We start from the raw sequence: 19,435 nt of genomic DNA on the forward strand, positions 1-19,435 counted from the left end.
GTTTGGCTCATGGTCCACATTGGGTTTTGAAAATTGGCCGGCAGGCCGCACCCAACACCCCCCCCCCCCCCCTCACATACACACACACACACACACACAAATACATTTTTTATAGCCTATCATTTAGTATCAACAGTAATTTTGTTTTAAAATATGAATTGCTCTTTAAAAAATACTGCTAATTTGATGCTGTTTAACAAACGTATAAATTGTGCACTGTCGCTTTAACACCAATTCACGTTTAGTTCTCAGTGATCTTCTGCCCGCTCTGCTATGGCTAGTGTTGTACCAGGCTGTGCCCTATCTCAGTTTATAAATGGTCAGTAGTGGGAACTACTGTTGCCCTCATGATTTCCTTTTAAAATACCGTTTCTTGGTAACACTTTACAATAAGGGTACACAATTTAGCATTAGTTACAGTAAGTATTATTTAAGCATTAACACACACTTAATTCATCATTATTCTTTAGAGAACATCTCCTCTCATAGCACCACTTACAACAAGTCTTGCTGATCCTAGCACTTACAGCCATCTTAAACTGACATGTAGCTGTTAAAAATAGCACTTATTGATGCATTTATTCTTATTGTACTCTACCGTTTTTAAATTGTCCTAAAATTGTTGAGAATTGCTTTAAAACTTAAACTGTTTACCATTTTGTTAGTCGCTTTGGTTAAAAATGCGTCAGCCAAATGTAATTTATTATGTATGTTTACAACATTACTTAAGGATTAACAAATATGTTTTTCCTCATTAATAGTCTTATTTAGTAGGTGTTATCAGTGTGTTTTCTTTTCTTATAAATGATGAATTCCTAATGTGTATACTGAATTTATGATGATTTCATAAGGTACAAACCATACTCATAATTCTTAATGTGTACATATTAAACTCATGATTAATTCATAAGGTACAAGCAGTAAACTAATTCACAATTCCATATGTTTACATACTAAATACATGTTGAATTCATAATGAGCTAGAGATTATGTCAATGTTACTTTAGATGAATACCTACCATTTAATTGCCAATTCAATGTTATTCAGACTTCATCATAGACCTACTGTTTGCCAGCTAGTCGACAGTACTGTGTGCAATGATGTGTTGTGTCTGTGACAAGTGAACCTTTTAGAAGTCTTGTGGTATCTACAGCTTGCTGAAATTGTATGTTTACAAATTGTTCAGCAAATTTATTTAAGTTACCGTCCCATTCAGATGACACTTTTACTACATGAAATCTTTTTAACCTTAATGGATGTTTTTTCTTGAGCTAATCATTAGGTAAGTGTAACCTAGATTAAAATAGTTTAATTTAATGTTAATTTGAATAAATAACAATCATATACACAGACAAATTTCATAATATTCGGCATATTACATAATATTAGTTCATAATTCAACCAGGTTAAATAAAAATTAAAATGAATATCCAAGTTTTAGTAATACATCCTATTAGTTTTGTCATGTTAAAAAGTTTCCTAGTACTTTAAGATACTGTTGTATAAGAATGGCTGTAGCACTTCCTGTTGTGGGTAAAACGTCAGATTGCAAGTGTAATGGCTTGCCTATAATTCAAGTAATATATAATACACTTCAACAGTATGCTGAGCTCTTGGAGTGACGACCGACCACCTTAAGTATTATTCCACACTGGTTTTTATAAACTGATGCATACATCAATACAATCGTAGGTAGCATAGCGTCCCCTACTGGTTTGGTGTGATAAACCATAGTAGGCTATTACCAATACATCACAGCAAGAGATCAACGCAAACGCTAACGTAAGGGAACAATTTTGTGCTTTGTTGGATTAGGATTTTGGTAAAAGTGGACTCACTTCAAACCAACAACTTTTTTCCTTCTGGATGAGAGATAAGTGGTTTTATTCATGACAGAAAAAAGAAAAACTAGATGTACCACAGAGCGGTACAAAATATGACCGCCGCCCAGTCCAGCACATTTTTTCAACAAAAATAATGCATATATGATTCTAACTGTCTCCCTGAATTGCATTATGCACACTCAATTCTCACTGGTATCTGCTAGACAACAAGTACCAAAACATGATTAGTTCATAGATTTCACATGTAAAATACATTTTATACAACCCTACCCCCATCTTGCCTGTTCATAATTCTGAGAAATTCTTGAATTGTGTGCATGTGTGCGTGTACATGTTTATGTTTATGTGTGTGTGGGTGGGTGTGTGTGTGCGTGCATGTGCTTGTGCATGTGCATGCATGCGTACATATGTCTACTGTGTGAGTACTGTACTGTATGTGTCATACGTATGATTACTGTGAATGTATGTGTGCGTGTGTATCTGTTTATGCACATGTGTGCATATGGAATGGGTTAACATGACCCCTGGAGGCAAATATACGCAAAAATGTGGTTATCCTCTAGGCCCTACGGTTCTCAAGATATTCACAGAAAACTCTGTTGGTGTACGGTCACTAAATGTACACATAAATTATTTTATTGTATGGCCCCCCCATAAACGAAAGTCCACAAACTTGGCATGCATTCGAAGGGTGTCATAATGATCCTACACTTTCAATTTTGTGCAGTTTTGACCATGTCAGCCAGAGATATTGTGATTAAAACACCTAAATTTTTGCTTTTTCATTTTTAACTAGGTGGCGCTATATATGAAATAAGTGGTAATGGGATGGGTTGACATGGCCCCTTAAGACCAACATACAAAAAAAAGGTGGTCTTCCTAGGCCCTACGGTTCTCGAGATATTCACAGAAAACTGTGTCCGGCCACTTACAGGCCAGTTGGTGTACAGTAACATAAATTAATTTATTGTGTGGCCCCCCATGAACGGAATTCCACGAAACTTGGCGTGCATTCAGAGGGTGTCATAATGATCCTACACTTCCAATTTCGTGCAGTTTTGACTATGTTAGGTCACAGATACCTGCGAATACAACACCTCATTTTTACTTTTTTGTTTTTAACTAGGTGGCGCTATACATGAAATGAGTGGTTATGGAATGGGTTGACATGGCCCCTTAAGATCAACATATATTGTTCCATGCTATCCATGTGGGGCTACATGCCCACCAAGTTTCGTGTACCCCGGTCTTTCAGTGTCCCAGGAATCCTTGACGGAAATTGTCAATTGTCTCTCAGATTTGGAGCATTTCTACCACCTGCTGCTTCCCTGCTTGGCTCCATCCTGATCCTGAGGATTGCTTAACAAAGTATGCCTTGATTTCCTATCATATTTTGACTCATTTTAGCTGACACATTTCCTATCAGCTGAATTTGTTCAAAAAAGAAAACACTAGAAAATACAGTCTACACAGTTACATTATTGGGAGTTCTCTTGCTAGCTATTGTAGCCGGCCCAACTAGATTACGCAGCTGTAACACCTGTTCAGCCTGCGCAGCCCTCTGTCCCGTTGGCTGCGTCGACCACGCCCACTCCAGTCTTGCTCCGCCTGCTCCAGTCCACTCCGCTGCCGGAGTTCTAAGCACCGGCAGTCTATCAACTAATTAGCCACTGGCTTTAAAATGACTCTGTCTCCCTTGCCTCAGTGTGAGGTATTGTATATAGACTGGCGAACTTCAGGAAAAACTCAGGAATCAAGTTTATTCTGTTACAAGCAGAGAGGGTACAAAAAAAATGGTGTTTTGTACAGGCCTGGAAGGCCTAGGTAGGCCTGTACCCAACTTCTCCCTCTTCCGTTCTACATCCTTCTAGTCTTAGTCTAAGTCCAAGTCTAAATCTGACAAACATTGCAGTTTAGTTACTTTTGTAAGGGTTAAACAAAGGAGAATTTTGGCGCCAAAACAAGCCCACTTGGTTGGCTCTCCACTTGGCATCAGAAACACCTACTCACACCCACTTCACACCTATCTGAATAGCATGAGGAGAGATAGCTTATATATCAGAAATATCACTTATAGAATGTTCCAAACATTCTCACAATCAAATCATTACAATCCTTGTACTGAGACTATCACAATGATACCAGACATGAATACATTTACATTTCATGACACATGGATACATTATATCAAGGTAACATCCTTTGTCCTGTGTACCTGATAGCCCTTGAACCACTACATTAGCGTTTCATTGGGGGAGGGGAGGGTGTCTTTGTTTTAAACCAAGAAGGGCCACATGGATAACAGAAACTAGTCTAGAAATTAAATTATTATTAATTTTAACAGTAAAATTATTGCTATCAGAGCCGTGTGTACCCGTTATCCATTCCCGAGACGGAGGCAATGGAGAGTTACATCGACGAAGCGCTGAATCAGGGATTTATTCGTCCGTCTACTTCACCTGCTGCTTCAGGGTTCTTTTTTGTGAAGAAGGACGGAGGTCTGAGACCTTGCATAGACTATCGCAGTTTGAATACTAGCACAGTCAAGTTCAGTTATCCGCTCCCTTTGATCCCCGCTGCGCTGGAGCAGATGCACAAAGCTATCTTCATACGAAACTTGACCTCCGCAGCGCCTATAACCTGGTTAGAATTAGGGAGGGCGACGAGTGGAAAACAGCGTTTGTCACCACTAGAGGACATTACGAATACCTCATTATGCCATATGGATTAACTAACGCCCCCTCCGTTTTTCAGTCCTTTATGAACAAGATTTTCCGAGACATGATTAACAAATTTTCAATTGTTTTTATTGACGATCTTCTGATATACTCTTCAGATCCAGTTCAGCATGTGACCCATGTCCACCAGGTGTTGTAACGTCTCAGGGAGCACCAGCTGTTTGTCAAAGCAGAGAAGTGCAAGTTCAGCCGGCCAACAATTTCGTTCCTGGGGTATGTTCTTGGACCAGAGGGAGTTTGCATGGATGACCACAAGGTGAAGGCAGTTCTGGAATGGCCAGTCTTACACACAGGTGAAGGAGCTACAGCGGTTCCTGGGATTTGCAAACTTCTACAGACGCTTCATTCGCAATTTCAGTGCAGTAGCGGCACCTCTCACCGTCTTTATTCGAAAGGGTCAGAAGCTTCTTAAGTGGAATGACCAGGCTCAAGAGGCTTTTGACAAGCTGAAGAATCTCTTCTGCTCCGCTCCGGTCCTGAAGCAACCCGACCCCGCACTGCCTTTCGTGGTGGAGGTGGAAGCTGTATCCCTGCGCTTATTATTCTTACAAACTCTCACCAGCTGAACGAAATTATGATGTGGGTAACAGAGAACTCCTTGTTGTAAAACTGGCCTTAGAAGAATGGAGGCCATCGCAACCTGGAGTACATCAAAGGCGCAAGGAGAATGAACGCATGACAAGCCAGGTGGGCCTTATACTTCACACGTTTCAATTTTGTTGTTACATATCGCCCTGGGTCTAAGAATAGCAAAGCTGATGCTCTGTCACAAAGATTTTGTTCCCAGGACGCAGTCCTGGGTCGACACTAGGGATATTCTGGACCCGAATATGATGGCGGCGTTCCACCGGAGCCGTCCAGACCGCCCTGCACCTCGTCGCCGGGGACGGCCGTCGACTTTAAGGTTGTCGGAGCCTCCCGTGAAGAGTACTGTAACACCTGTTCAGCCTGCGCAGCCCTCTCTGTCCCGTCGGCTGCGTCGACCACGCCCACTCCACTCCAGCCCTGCTCCTCTTCGCCGGAGTTCTAAGCACCGGCAGTCTATCAACTAATTAGCCACTGGCTTTAAAATGACTCTGTCTCCCTTGCCTAAGCATGAGGTATTGTTTCTGTTGGAATTTACTAAACCGTGAGATTATTGTATTGCGAGATTTACGACGTTATTGTTCTTTGACCTTGTTCCGTACCCTGACTTTGATTCTTGGACCTGAGATTTTGGATTATTTGCCTTACTGTACCTGTGAAACTGTGTATGACCTGGATTGTGCTACTGGATTTTGCCACTGGATTTGCCCTTTGTGTCAATACTTATAAAAGTCTTCTCCGCATCTGAGTCGTATTCATCACAGCAGCACTGCTCAATCAACGTAATACACTTCCGTATTTGAGCTTGGCTTTAAATAGCAGCCATTGTTGGCTTCTTTGCGGCCTGACTTCTCGGAGTGTACCCCCCTTTAGATCACTGGTTGTTGACAGATAAGCTTGGGTTTTTGGCCATATGATGGGTCCCAGAATTTAATGTTTCATTAATTTATGTAATAGGTTCCTATTGTCGGCACTGAACCCCAGGCAAACATTCCGCCACTTCCCCCTGTTTAAGCCTTGGTAGTCCTGATCAGGTGCGTTTTATCTTGCATGCACGCATTGCTTTCTTGTGTTTTGATGGTTTTAGTATTTTAATCTGCCGATCGTTAACAGGAAGGCTTGGTGCGACGATGACTGGGTGAAAGACGAGCTTTCTTAGAGTTGGTAGCCTACAAGGTAATATTCACCCATTGTTATGGAACGCACTGAATGCCTGTTCTATGTATTTACTGCAATATGTGATGTTAATATTGGCTCCGTTTGCTTTTAGGAAGAACTCCCGTTAAAGGAATTATCCGGAGTAAAATGCACTTTAGATCAATTTACGGATGATTGGGAGTACATACGTTGAGTTGACATCAAAATCATGGCATTCGGATGTGTTTTGAGAAAGTTTGATTTTACTGTTTTTAGTCAAAACCCGGGCATGTCATTTCGCCGCTACAAACCGCTATTTTTATACCTCTTCTACAGTTCCAAACAACATTACACTTACGTGGTAGTGAGTAGAGGGTCCCTTAAGCCAAACCGAAGTATCCAGAGGTCTTTATGTGGTCGGATGTGCTGGACTGGGCGGCGGTCATATTTTGTACCGCTCTGCGGTACATCTAGTTCCTTTAATGCCACTGCTGATTTGCCATACTGTATGTATTTTGTTTTCTGTGATTGGTGTAACTTGTTTGTGTTGTCTGCGATAACTGGTTGCCTGTTTAACACTATCGCTGGTTAGGCTACACGGCTGGTGTAGGCTACGCTTGGCTTGTCCTGTCGCGTATGAATGTATGTCTGTGTCCTTGTTTTTTTTGGATACATGTGTTGGTTTCTTTGTTTTGTTTGTCAAACCAACTGTGTTCGTTCAATCCCTCTAAAAAAAGTGCATCTAAGAAACAGTCTCTTTCTCTCGTAGCCTATTAGTTCCGTTGCTGGAGAGTTTACACATCAGGCCCACAGATGGTGCAGGCCCTTTTCTTCCTCCCCTCTGTTCACTGCATGCTTAGCGAGTCTTTCTGGTGTTCACCCATAAATGTGTGACTGCACTATTTGCTTGCTGTGAGTGTAGATAACTGTGTGTTTGGTGTGTGTGAATATTTTCTCTTGCACAGGTGAGCGGTGTCGGGGTCTTCATTCGCCCTCCAGTGGCTCACCTGATGCTCTCTCTCTCCACGGCGGTATTGACTAGAACATAAATATCTATATCTAGGCTATCTAGTTTTTCAGACTGCATTTATTGGATGGGATTGATATGATATGATATCAGTAGCTCTATCTATTGTTACATATTTATTGGACCTGTAATAAAATATATAGTTTTACTAATTGGTTTCCTTCCCCAGCTTATTGTCCCACTAAAGGTCAATAAAGTACTGAACTTGAGAATCTGATCTCTGCTCTCTTCTGTTTTACTTACGAACTTGTTAAACTTGTTTAGAACTGTACGGTGGGATTTCCTCCCCTCTTTTTGTCCCTCTGGGTGGCATAGTCGGGTCATTGTAATTTCGGGACTAATGCTGGCCCCGGTCACACTATTATGCCACACAGCGCTGGAATCAGCCCAGTAACAGTTCTTAAAAAGAAACCCAAAACTGAAGCTTTTTCATATAGCATTTGTTGATGACTGAATTTACTTTAGATGGGTTATGTAAAATAACTTACAGTCGTTTAGGTTTATTACAGTGCATGAAAATGCACTGTTCTGTTATCCGAAGTCTTCGGGCTGTATTTTGCACCCTGGCGCATGGCGTAAAACTTGCCCCCCCTCGTGCAAAATTTAATTCCTTATTTTGCACGGTTATTTTGTAAACAGTGCGCGCAGAGGTGTGGCAATTAACAACTTAGGGAGTGTCCTGGCGTGTTGTCTAAAATTCGCTATTGTACACCTGGTCAGAAGTCTATGGCGAGATGTTTATATGTTATTTTAAGAGCGCATTGTCAACAGTCATATTGGCGGGTGCACAACGCATATCCTTCTATCATCCATGAACGCACACCAGCGCACGCCCATGCAAAACATTACAAATTGCACCATTGCAATGGGAAACATAATTACAGGGCTCCAGAGTGCGACCAGTTGCGTATGCGACTAAAAAATATCGGAGGTCGCACCGGTGCGACCAGTTATTCGAGAGAGGAAAAAGTGTTGGTGGTTTAAACAAATCACAGATAGTGAAGGGCGGGACCTCCCCTCTGATTGGCCGTGGCCCAGTGCCTGTGTGTAAATTTGAAAATGCGTGTGCTGCAGAGAGAGAGAGAGGTCAAAAACCCGTCAGATAAACAGAGTGGATGCAGTTGCATTACAGTGTGGTCACATGGGCCAAGATAAATGTCCCCTCTCCCAAATGACTTTCGGCGGCTGGCAGCAGCAAACCGATCAGACGAGCCCGAGATGATGATCAAGTTTATCGTTGCCTACGATAGGCCTAGTGAAACTTCCCTTCACCAAGTTCAGTCCGAAATAATTATTCACCAGAAAAATAGTTTGAATGTAAACCCGACGTACAGGAATGCCACTTGCACCAAATTTATAGGAGTCATTGCAGATGAAAAGACGTCTTAAAATTGCGAACAATGCATACAAGGCCTTCCTGAACGACAGAGATACAGATATCGCCGAAAAGGAGTGCGTCATTGACCGCAGTTACATGCAGGGAGTAACCCGGTTTTCAACAGCAATATTCGTTTTGCGCGCGAGTTGTGTAAACTCATTCTGATGGCATCAATCAATTTAATCCGGTATTTGGCGCAAACCGAATATCGCTGCTACATTTAAAGCCCGAATATTCCTTGCATGTATAACTGTGGTCATTGTGTGCGGTGAATTGAATGGACACATTTAGATCGAACATGGCAAGTCATTGCAATAGCCTATAATAATAGGCCTACCATTTCGTTACTGCATTAACCATAGTGATGTTGTTATTGACAATTTAAAAATACTAAAATTAAAAAGTAAATTGCATTGTGGGGCTGTCAAATGACACATAAAATCATTGGCAAAATCACATAAAAATCTCCCAGGCTACTTGGAACATCTATTTAAATTGTGCTCAAATACATTTCTATGGAAGATGCCAGCCTGGTGAGCCAAGATCATGAAGGATAGTATGTTAGACATTGAGCCATGAACAGTTTGAAGCCCTTAAAAGACGTGCACTGTTAATTTACTCATTGTTATTTTTATTTAATTCATCTTGAGATGTTTTAAGTTTAAATTTCAGCTCAGTGGAGCACTTAAAGCACCAACACTTCATTAAGTTACTTTTCTTGTAGAATTGTAGATCATAAGTCATAGGACAAGCTATATAGGACAGTAATTAAGGATAAAAAGTGAACCTGCTGCGGTGTTAAATGCGATGTGGTTGAAAATTTGGGTGCACCTAACTTTTGTGCTGGTGCACCTAAGAAAAAAAGTTAGGCGCACCAGTGCAACCAGTGCAAAAAGTTAGTCTGGAGCCCTGAATTAGAATAAAGATACTACAAAATACTCAAGATGAGTAGTTATTCACCATCATTTGCAAATTGGTAATGACGGTTAAAAGTGATTAGGGGAGAGGCGAGAGACACGTATGGAGCACAAAGACGCACTGTCACGAGATATGGAAGCGTTAGCGTTAAATTCTGTCAGGAAGACTCAATGCATGCGTCACTCATTCATTCATTACTTCCGACCAATCACCAGTCTGCATCAGCCTTTATAGGGAGGGAAAGTGAAAACCAGCGCCCCGTGGTTGCGTTCCTATCGAAGAGCAGCTCCAATGTTAAGTCCCATAGACCTATTTAAAAAAAAAAAATATTGTGAAGCCAAATCAGCGATGTTATCCACCAAAAATATTTTTCAGTGTCTATACAGTAATAATCTTCTAACTGTGAAAATGTCAGACCCTATTTTGCCTTATTTAAGAAAATCGAAATTGCTCCTTTTGTTTCATAAACGAACTACAAAAGAAGTCACGTGACTTTACCCTTCGACGTTAAACGGTAGCATGGTTTGTTTATTAGCCTGGTTAGCATTGACACTTAACACTTACAGCCAGCTCTTCATGTGAGTAGAAGCACAACACCAGTTATCCAGACAAAAGTTTAACATCACGCGGTTTACATCACGTTCCGTTATTACAAAAATATGTTAAGCAAATTGCCGTATTGATTAGTTAGAGATTAAGCGCCCAAACATGTGACGTCACATGCAGCTGTAGTTCCTCATCACCGTGTTACGACAAAAACTTAAAACAATTCAACTGATCCCAAAAATAAGGTATGACCACTTGAAGCAATAGAGGTGACCCCAGTGCCTAACATGTGGAAGGCATTAAATTAAGATCCCAATGTGCACCGAGATATATTTTTTCTAAAAAAAAAAAATCCCATCCACTCCGCTAAACTCTAGGAACGCAACCACTAGATGGCGATGAGATTACTTTCCCTCCCTATAATCACTTTACTTTGCACCTGCCTGTTGCTTTCAGGTGCCGATTTTCGATGTTCCGTATCCATGCATGCGTAGCTAGTCATTCACTTCGCCACAACTTTTAACATGTGATGCAGTCACAGACCAGTAGCTTACCTTACATCCGCTTCAACTGAGTTGAACCAGAGAATGATCACCAAAGTCTCGGGGGTTCCACTAATGTAGCTTAGTAGCTCGTAAACGAGAGTAGTCTAAGGTAGGCCAAATTGTTGCCACTGTTCGGGTTGTCCGCCCGGTCTTATCGACGGAAGAGACAAGTTCCACGGCTTTTAAGGGTTTTCTCTTTCACCCTAGTCTCGTGTTAGATCCTAGTTGCTTAATGATGTTAACGTGTATCGCTGACAACGCAAATATGGTTGCTAAACTTTCTGACGAAAATCGTCAGACTTATCAGGCTACGCTGTTACCATTAACATTCGGAACCTCTTTAACCTCAGTTTTCCAGTTATCGACATTCGCGATGGTTTCCTTGCCATGATACAGCTTTGCTAGGTCCACATCCTCAGCAAATTGTCTCGCTGGTCAGGCTACTGTCGTGTATGGGGAGCGTACCTATGTTCCCCGCTATTTGTATGGGACCGGGGAACATAGGACCCTTTTTGTAGAATCTGACCACGGAAATTGCATGGGGTATGCTTGCGAGTGCACATTTCGTGCACAAACGGTAGCAAAGTGTATTTTTCTGTCAATGTTGCTTGCCGTAGCACACCAGGTAGACCTACACATACACGCACGGTGCAATATTGACACAAGCCAGAAGGGCGATTTTCCTAACTTCCACGTTGAGTATAGCGGAGTAAAAGAATAGATGAAGAACATTTTTTATAACATAGGCCTACAATGGTTTTACTTGTGTAGTGCTTCTTTACTGCATACAACGAGTTCAAAGTTAACATTCTAGGTAACTTCGCATTGGCCGCTTCAGCACAATTGGTTTGTTTTGTTCATTTTTCCGTTCGCTGGCACGCTGCAGGGGGGACTGCGCGTTGCTCCGAAGCCCCTTCTGACTCGTCAATAATCCAAAAATGTCCCTTTGGGTCTACAGCCCAGTATAGTTTAAACACAGCAGGCCGTTGCAGCAAGACAGTGAGCCAATCCTAATATCATAGGAAAACAGGTGGGGCTGTGTCATTAGGCTGATTGCCACTGACACCAGCTACTGTTACATACAAGGCTTAAGTGTCTCAATTAAATCAATTAAAGGTGACTATATCGCACAGGGCTCCGCACTGCTCCTCTGTGCAAAGAACTTCAGTTCGCGGCGCCCCCTCTTCCTTCCCTCCTTCCCTCATCACAAACAAAGTGTTTTCCACCAAAAGCTGTCACCGGTCCGCACGTCTGTTGTAACTGTGTTGACTGAAGGGATTGTGTGTTTCTGGTTAAATAAAACGGATATATGTGAATGTGTGTATATGTGAATATTTTCCTCATTTATTGATGTCATAAGCATGCTTTATAGGTATAAGTTCAGTTTATGCTAACATAGCCTAGCATTATTAACTTAAACTCGTCTCTCTTAGCATCTGTTGAACCTTCTTTTCATCTTCTGAAATTATCGATGCGCATTAAACCGCAAATAAGTCAAGCAGCTATTTCAAGCAGCTACTGTTACAATTAAATCAATTAAACGTGACTATATCACACTGGGCTCCGCACTGCGCCTCTGTGCAAAGAACTTCAGTTCACGGCGCCCCCTCTCCTTCCCTCATCACAAACAAAGTGTGGGCACGGAGCAATAACAACCCGCGGCTGCAGTCTACTTGGAAGCAGCGGGGAACATAGGACCCTTTTTTCAAAAAAGGGTCCTATGTTCCCCGGTAGGTTTTGGTGTTGGTTTTATCTGCAGGGCTGTAGCCTACTAATGTCATTAACCCATAATATTTCCGATGCACCTGAAGGCCATAGATTAATCTTATTTTCATTATCTCATGTATGGCTGATCATTATTGTCTGTTACTATCATTGGTTAAATGTGTCTACATAATATAGGCCCATACATTGTTTGTTGATTTAACTAATGGCAACGTAAATGTATCATGGCTGTTTATTTGCCTGCGTGCTAGGTCCTTTCGAAAATGCTATATTATATGTCTCATCTCTAACCACTCCATTCCTCCTTGCAGGTCTTCAGGCTGTAAGGACTAGAAAAAGAGCTTTCCTCAAACTCTGGCAAAAGAGCAACACCTCTAGCAGGCACAAAGTCTCCTTCAGGCCAATACCGCACTCACTCGTATATTTTTCCAAGCACAATGCACTTAGCTTGTCGTCATTCGTAATCCCCCATTACGTCATGGCAGCCACAAGCACAGGGATGACATTCCTTCCCAGTTCTTCATTACTTAACATCTTAATCTTTCAATTTCAGGAGCAGCTCATCTTCGTTTAATGTAAATGCTTCTCTCTAATTTAAGAGTATGCATCTGTCGGCAGTGGAGTAGGCTACTGTCCCCTAACTCACTGTAATTATCTACTTCATGCATGGATGCGGGGCTGGTTCACGTAGGCCTATAGCCAAAATGTTCATCGAGGGACATTGCTTTGGTTCATATTTAATCTTACTTCATCCAGGTCATGTGTTGTCAACTTACCTCCTTATCTAAGCTATACGCTAACCCTGTACTCTTCATGTCTTTATCCCACCACAGTAGGAGCAGCAGCATTAGTGAACTTGCATTGTTAAATCATTACATTTTGCAATTCACTCTTGAATATCCATATGTCCCCGAATCTCAATCACATAATTCTCAATTGTCATATAATCAAATCAATCAGTCAATCAATTCTCAATCAGCAATTATTAGGCTACATCACCAATTCACTCTAACTATTTACTTCTTTACAAGGACTGTGGTGCTGGTTCACATATTCTAAACACCCATTTACTTTCGGCTCTGGAGCAGTGCTTTGTTTTACATTTAATCTTATTTCACTCAGTCAGCATGAGAATTACTCTTTTATCTCTTGTCTTTAAGTTATATGCTAAACCATCCTCAGCGACCATCCATAAGTGCCAGTATACTCCAGCTATGTATCTGTTGATTGTATTTTGTCTTGTTTTAAGTTATGTTGTGTCCTTAGGTCTGCTGCTGGTTAGTTAACCCTGGCTTCTCAAAGGTCTCGCTAAATCCACTCTTTCAGTCCCCGATAAACGCCTGCCTTTAACCCCTCACTTTAGTGTTAATTTTGTCACCTATTTTTAATTTAGTCTTAGTCTTGTGACGAAATGTCCTTTTTAGTCTGTCATATTTAGTCATTCAAATATCATTTTTGTTAGTCAAGTTTTAGTCGACTAAAAGTCTCGTCATTTTAGTCTAGTTTTAGTCAAAAGAAAACTAAAGGTATCTTAGTCTTAGTCAGTTTTAGTCAACACATTTTAGTCTTTTTTATAACAAATTATTTCTGATTACCATTTGAGTCAAATTGAGTCTCAATTTTCCAACAATATTGTGTGTCCACAGGGCTACTCGTCTGTTATAATTACTCATTCTGATTTTTTGTCAGTCAGTATGTTTACATGCACAGGTAAGTCGAGCTACAGTTATAGCTCGGCTGGGATTTGACCATAGACAGTAAAAGATTTGACTGGAGCACTGTCATATTTGTAGACCAGTGTTACTCAGAGTGTGGTCCGGGGATCACTGGTGTTCTGCAAGCTAGCCCAAGTGGTCCGCCAGCAGACGTGGTAAAATATAATATAGATGAGTTGTTTGCAATATAACTTGTATGTAAATCCAAACAGTTCTGCAACACTGTCTATGTAAGATATGCCAGTTTAAATCATACAGTATGAATCCTCTGAAACAATAAGCAAAGTGCAAAGACAATAAGCAAGGTGGTTCAGTGAGTAGGCCTATTGTGTAGACTAATTATAGGCTACTGTTGAAGTAGATTTAATCTTTTTTTTTTTTTTTTTTTTTTTTTTTTTAGCTAGGGTTAGTTAAGTGGTGCTGAAACTGAAAAAGTTTGAGAAACACTGTTGTAGGCCAAACTATTAATGTTTTACTCCGCCTCGCTAGATGGCGATATGCGCCCAAACACAACACATTCCCCAAACAGACTCCATCTCCATCTTAGCCATAGCTAACTTGCTAGCGAACTTTCCATATTAGCTTACTTGCTAGCAAACTTTGCATCATCAGTCTAACTAGATGAATAGTTGACATTACATGCTGAACATTTTCGTATGGACATTTCTGGGGGATGTTAATTTGTATGAGAGAAGCTTCAACTTCTGGGTATGTAGCATTGTGGCATAAAGCTTAGGTAGTTAGCTTGCTAACTCTGGCAAAAATCTCCAGTGTTCTTGTTCCATGTAGTTTCATGTTGCAGCCAAAGGGTTGCAGCAGCAGCACGTAGACTAGCCTACAGGAAAGCTGTTGCGTATGAACTCATTCAGAATATTTTGAAAACATAACAGCTAGATATTCTGTCTTCTCATTTTGTAGACAAACATGAAGGGAGATTTTATCTTAGTTTTTATTTCATGCAAAACATTTTAGTCTCGTCTTTTTTCGTCAACAATAATGCATCTTAAGATAGTCTTAGTCAGTGTTTCAGGACATTACTGCCGTCTCGTCATCGTCTCGTCTTAGTCATGGAAAAAAAGGTCGTCGACGAACATATTTCCTCTTGTCTCGTCTGACGAAATTAACACTACTCACTTATTACGTCTTTTGGTGTCAAAATTACACGAACGCTCTCTTTTCACTCCCTATATCAATTCACTCCTCGAAGCCGTGTTCCTCATGGCTCTCTATGGGTTTTATGCGCTCCGGGGATTTTGCTCCGACAACCAGGTTTTTAACCCTTCTCAGGATCTGGCTTTCTCAGCCATCCTCTTCTCCCACTTCTATAGTGGCCTGTATTTCTGAAACATTCTTAAATAGACACCTCAGGTTCTGGTGTCTGGTGTTCAGAGTTTCTAAAGTAATAACTCTTTATGTCCCTATACTTCTATGATCAACTATCTTAAACTTCGCCCACACACTTATCCTAATGCACCTCCCTTTCTTCTACCTACTGGGTTATCTATGTCTAAACAATGGTTCAGAATCCACTCGTCTACAGTGGTTGGTAGTTGTGGGCTCTCAACCTTCCACTACACTGGCCATTTCTTTCGCATAGGTGCTGCAACATCAGCAGCCGCTCTAGGATTACCTGCATCCTCAATCAAGTTGCTCAGAAGATGGTCGTCGGCTTACGAGTCCTATAAGACCTCAGGATAAAGCCCTTCTAGCTGCGCAAATAGCTCTCGCAAGTGTCAATTAAGGTAAGCTACCTTGCAAAGGTCTGGTGGTGGTTATTCGGCTCAGCTAAAGCATTATTTTAATTATGATGGACCCGAGCCACTCTTCTCCAGTCACTACGCACAGCCGGCACTTTAGGCACAGAATAAAGTGTTAATACATTCTAGACACATTCGCACCGCCGCCCTTGGTCTAGCTTCTGCAAGCAAAACCTCGGGTAATCTCACATCACAACAGTTAATGTCTTTTATATCCTACCATCACAACACTTCACTCATCATATACATACGCAACTCGACTCGACAGTCGACTCGAATCGCAATCATCATCGAAGCTCGATCGTTATCGAACCGAACGATCATTAAGCACTTTTCCTTGGGGATTTGCACCACATTGCATTACATTCTTGCCGTGCAAGAACCGAGCTTACGCAAGCTCTGAGCTTATGCAAACTCCTCGACGCTGCAACCTCTGCATAGACCAATGCTGGTCATTTTCTTCTTTTCACCAGAGAGAGCTCAAGCTTTCTATCTGTTTCTCAATACCTTTTCTCTCTGAACTTATTACCCTTGGACAATGTCTATTTCATGTTTTCCTGTCTCATTTAGCCAACTTTACCTATGCTGCTCATCTTATTTTGGGGGGCCTTTCCAAGAGCAAGGTACAAAAGCATGGCCTCTTTTCATCTTGCCCTTGGATCTGCTTTAGCTCCATTCCATTGCAGGATGCGGCTTGCTCACGGAAACAATCACATTTCATTAGGGGTCGTACTTAAAGGAACACGCCACCCAATGTCAGTAGTAATATATGTTCTTACCTTAACTTTCACGAGTTGAGTCATACCTCTCCCGTGTCGGTACGTGCACTCAAACGCTTTGGTGCGCGGCTGGACTGTGTTAGCATGTTTCTATGCTAGCGGGCTTTGCCGTAACTAGCCGTAGAAGTAATCAAAAACATCCACGTTTTCCCGACTTAAATACAGTTGCACGAGTAGTTGATAGAAATGTCTACACGCAACATGAAACGTGGCGATTTTCCAAGCGAATAAACAGGAGAACTACAATGTGTGGCGCAATAGCACTTGGGAGTACTTCGACCTAGCGTAGTAGTATTGTTAACACTTAATTGTAGATCCTATCCACCACAGAGTTTAGAATCCATGCTGGATCGACCCTCAGCCTCTCCCTCCCCTCTGAGCGAGAGAGAGGCACACACACTAGAGATGCGCTGATGGGCTATTATTTCAACCATAACTGCATAGCAAAACTTATCATCCATCAGCCATCCATCAGCACCAAAGTTTTTTGACCAATTTTCAAAACCGCACCCGCCCACCATCCGCTGGTTGTTTTAATGTAGGCTATATGGGTGATGCAGCGCTGCTGACGTGAGGCTAGAAAGCCCTTGCCTGTTCTAGAAAGACTGATCCAATGCAGCAAATATATTAAAAGGCTAAAGTCGTACATTGGCTATGTTGTAGCCTATCCCCAGAATATCAGCAGCAAAACAGTCTCCAAATAAAATGCACATCGGCCTGTTGCCTATTCTGCCAGCTTGTGACAATATATCGTCCAAAATGCTTGATTGCATTGCATTCTCCACATTTTTAGCTAAATTTTCATGTACCACATCAGCATTTTTGTTCAGTGAATCTTTTGTAAATTGCTTTACAATTACCGTCGGGCCTATAGGCCTATTGCCTGGCTTGCCTCAGATGGAGTGAATAGTGGCAAGAGGCAAGCCGAAGGCTGCTGACAAGGGCCCGATGCTATTGCAATGCAATCAAGCATTTTGGACGATATATTGTCACAAGCTGGCAGAATAGGCAACAGGCCGGAAATGTCAGAATGTAATTTCTTCCAAAAATCTGTGGGGGGGGGCAGAGCGGAATCATTGAGCTGACAAAATTAATTCTTGGCAAAATGTTCATCTTTACAATGGCAATTCGGGCCTGAAGTGAGGCAGGCAGAATAGTCCACCTATCCATATCACTCTTAACGATTTTGTGTATTTCCAAAAAATTATGAGTTGTGGTACGATGTAGAGAAGGAAAAATCTGAATTCCAAGATATTTAAAGTGCTGGACAACAGGGACCTTAGCGGGAGAAGGCAGTGATTTTGCAGTGGCATTCAAAGGAAGAAGAGCAGATTTGGACCAATTGATTTTAAATCCAGAGTAAGCACCAAACTCCTCACAAACCGATAACAAATTTGGTATAGACTGGTTTGGGTTTTCCATAAAAACTAAAATATCGTCTGCAAAAAGAGCTACTTTATGTTCTGTGTTTAAAATGGAAATGGGTTTTATGGAGGCAGATTGTCGTATCATTTGCGCCAAGGGCTCGAGTGAAAGAGCGAAGGGCTCAAGTGACAGCCTTGTCTTGATGACCTAGTGACAGGGAATGCATTGGAGAATAATTGCCCGGTTAGAACTTGAGCTGAGGGGCTAGAGTATAACACCTGAATCATATGAATGAACCCTTTGCCAAATCCCATAATTTCCAATACAGACCATAAAAAGTCCCACTCCAGCCTATCAAAGGCCTTCGTGGCATCAAGGGACAGTACACCTAGTGGAACTTTTACATCTGTCGCAGCATCAATAACGTGAAGAAGTCGCCTAACATTATCAGAGGCAAGTCTGGACTTAATAAAACCAGTCTGATCGCAATGAACCAGAAGTGGCATAAACTTTTCAATACGCCGTGCAAGTAGCTTAGCATAGATTTTTAGGTCTGCGTTTAGTAGACTCAGAGGTCTGTAGCTAGCACAGTCTGTGGGGTCTTTTCCTTTCTTTAAGAGAAGTGACATAAGAGCTGTATTAACATCTCTTGAAAAACCACCATTCTCAATTGATGCCATGATCATATCTAAAAGTAGAGGACCTAATTTTTCCCAAAATGTAACATAAAACTCTGGAGGTACTCCATCCAACCCAGGGGATTTGTTAGATTGCATAGACAATGCTGCCCTTTCCAGCTCTTCTAATATTAAAGGGTTGTCAAGGCTCAAAGAATCTTCTGCTGACAAAGATAGTAAATCTAGCTGTTTAAGGTAGTTCTGAGATCCATTTTCATCTAGTTGCCCCTCAGACTGATATAAAGTAGAATAGAAATCTCTAAAAGTTACATTAATCTGTTTGGGTTCTGTTGTAATAAGTCCATCTGCAGATCTAATGGAGGGGATGTCTGTAAAGTGTTCATTAGATCTAATTTTCATAGCCAGTAAATGACTGGGTCTGGATGCATGAAAATAGTACCTTTGCCTAGTTCTGTGCAATAGAAATCCGGATTGCTGTTTCAAAATGTTTCAAAAAAATAATTTATTTTATGACAAGATCACGTTTAGTCTCTATGTCTAAAGAGTAATTACTTTGCGAAAGAAAATCTAGAAAGTCTAGAAAATTCCGCTTCAAGGGTTTGTAATTTGGCAGATTTTGTTTTACACAAGGATCCCATAATACCCTAGAGTCATCTACTGAGCCCACATTAAAAGAAAGAAACTCGTCCAACCCAGACAGAAATTGCGCTTTAAACTCCTCATTCTTTAGTAACGAA

General features: G+C 41.3%; 1 protein-coding gene across 1 annotated transcript in view; it reads left to right on the plus strand.

The window, feature by feature from the left end:
* The window catches only part of LOC121694933 (alpha-1-inhibitor 3-like), a 133,001-nt gene that overhangs the window by 57,415 nt on the left and 56,151 nt on the right, over nt 1-19,435 (plus strand). The window lies entirely within an intron of this gene.

The sequence above is a fragment of the Alosa sapidissima genome, chromosome 20 (assembly GCF_018492685.1).
Source record: "Alosa sapidissima isolate fAloSap1 chromosome 20, fAloSap1.pri, whole genome shotgun sequence".
NCBI classification, from domain to species: Eukaryota; Metazoa; Chordata; class Actinopteri; order Clupeiformes; family Clupeidae; genus Alosa; species Alosa sapidissima.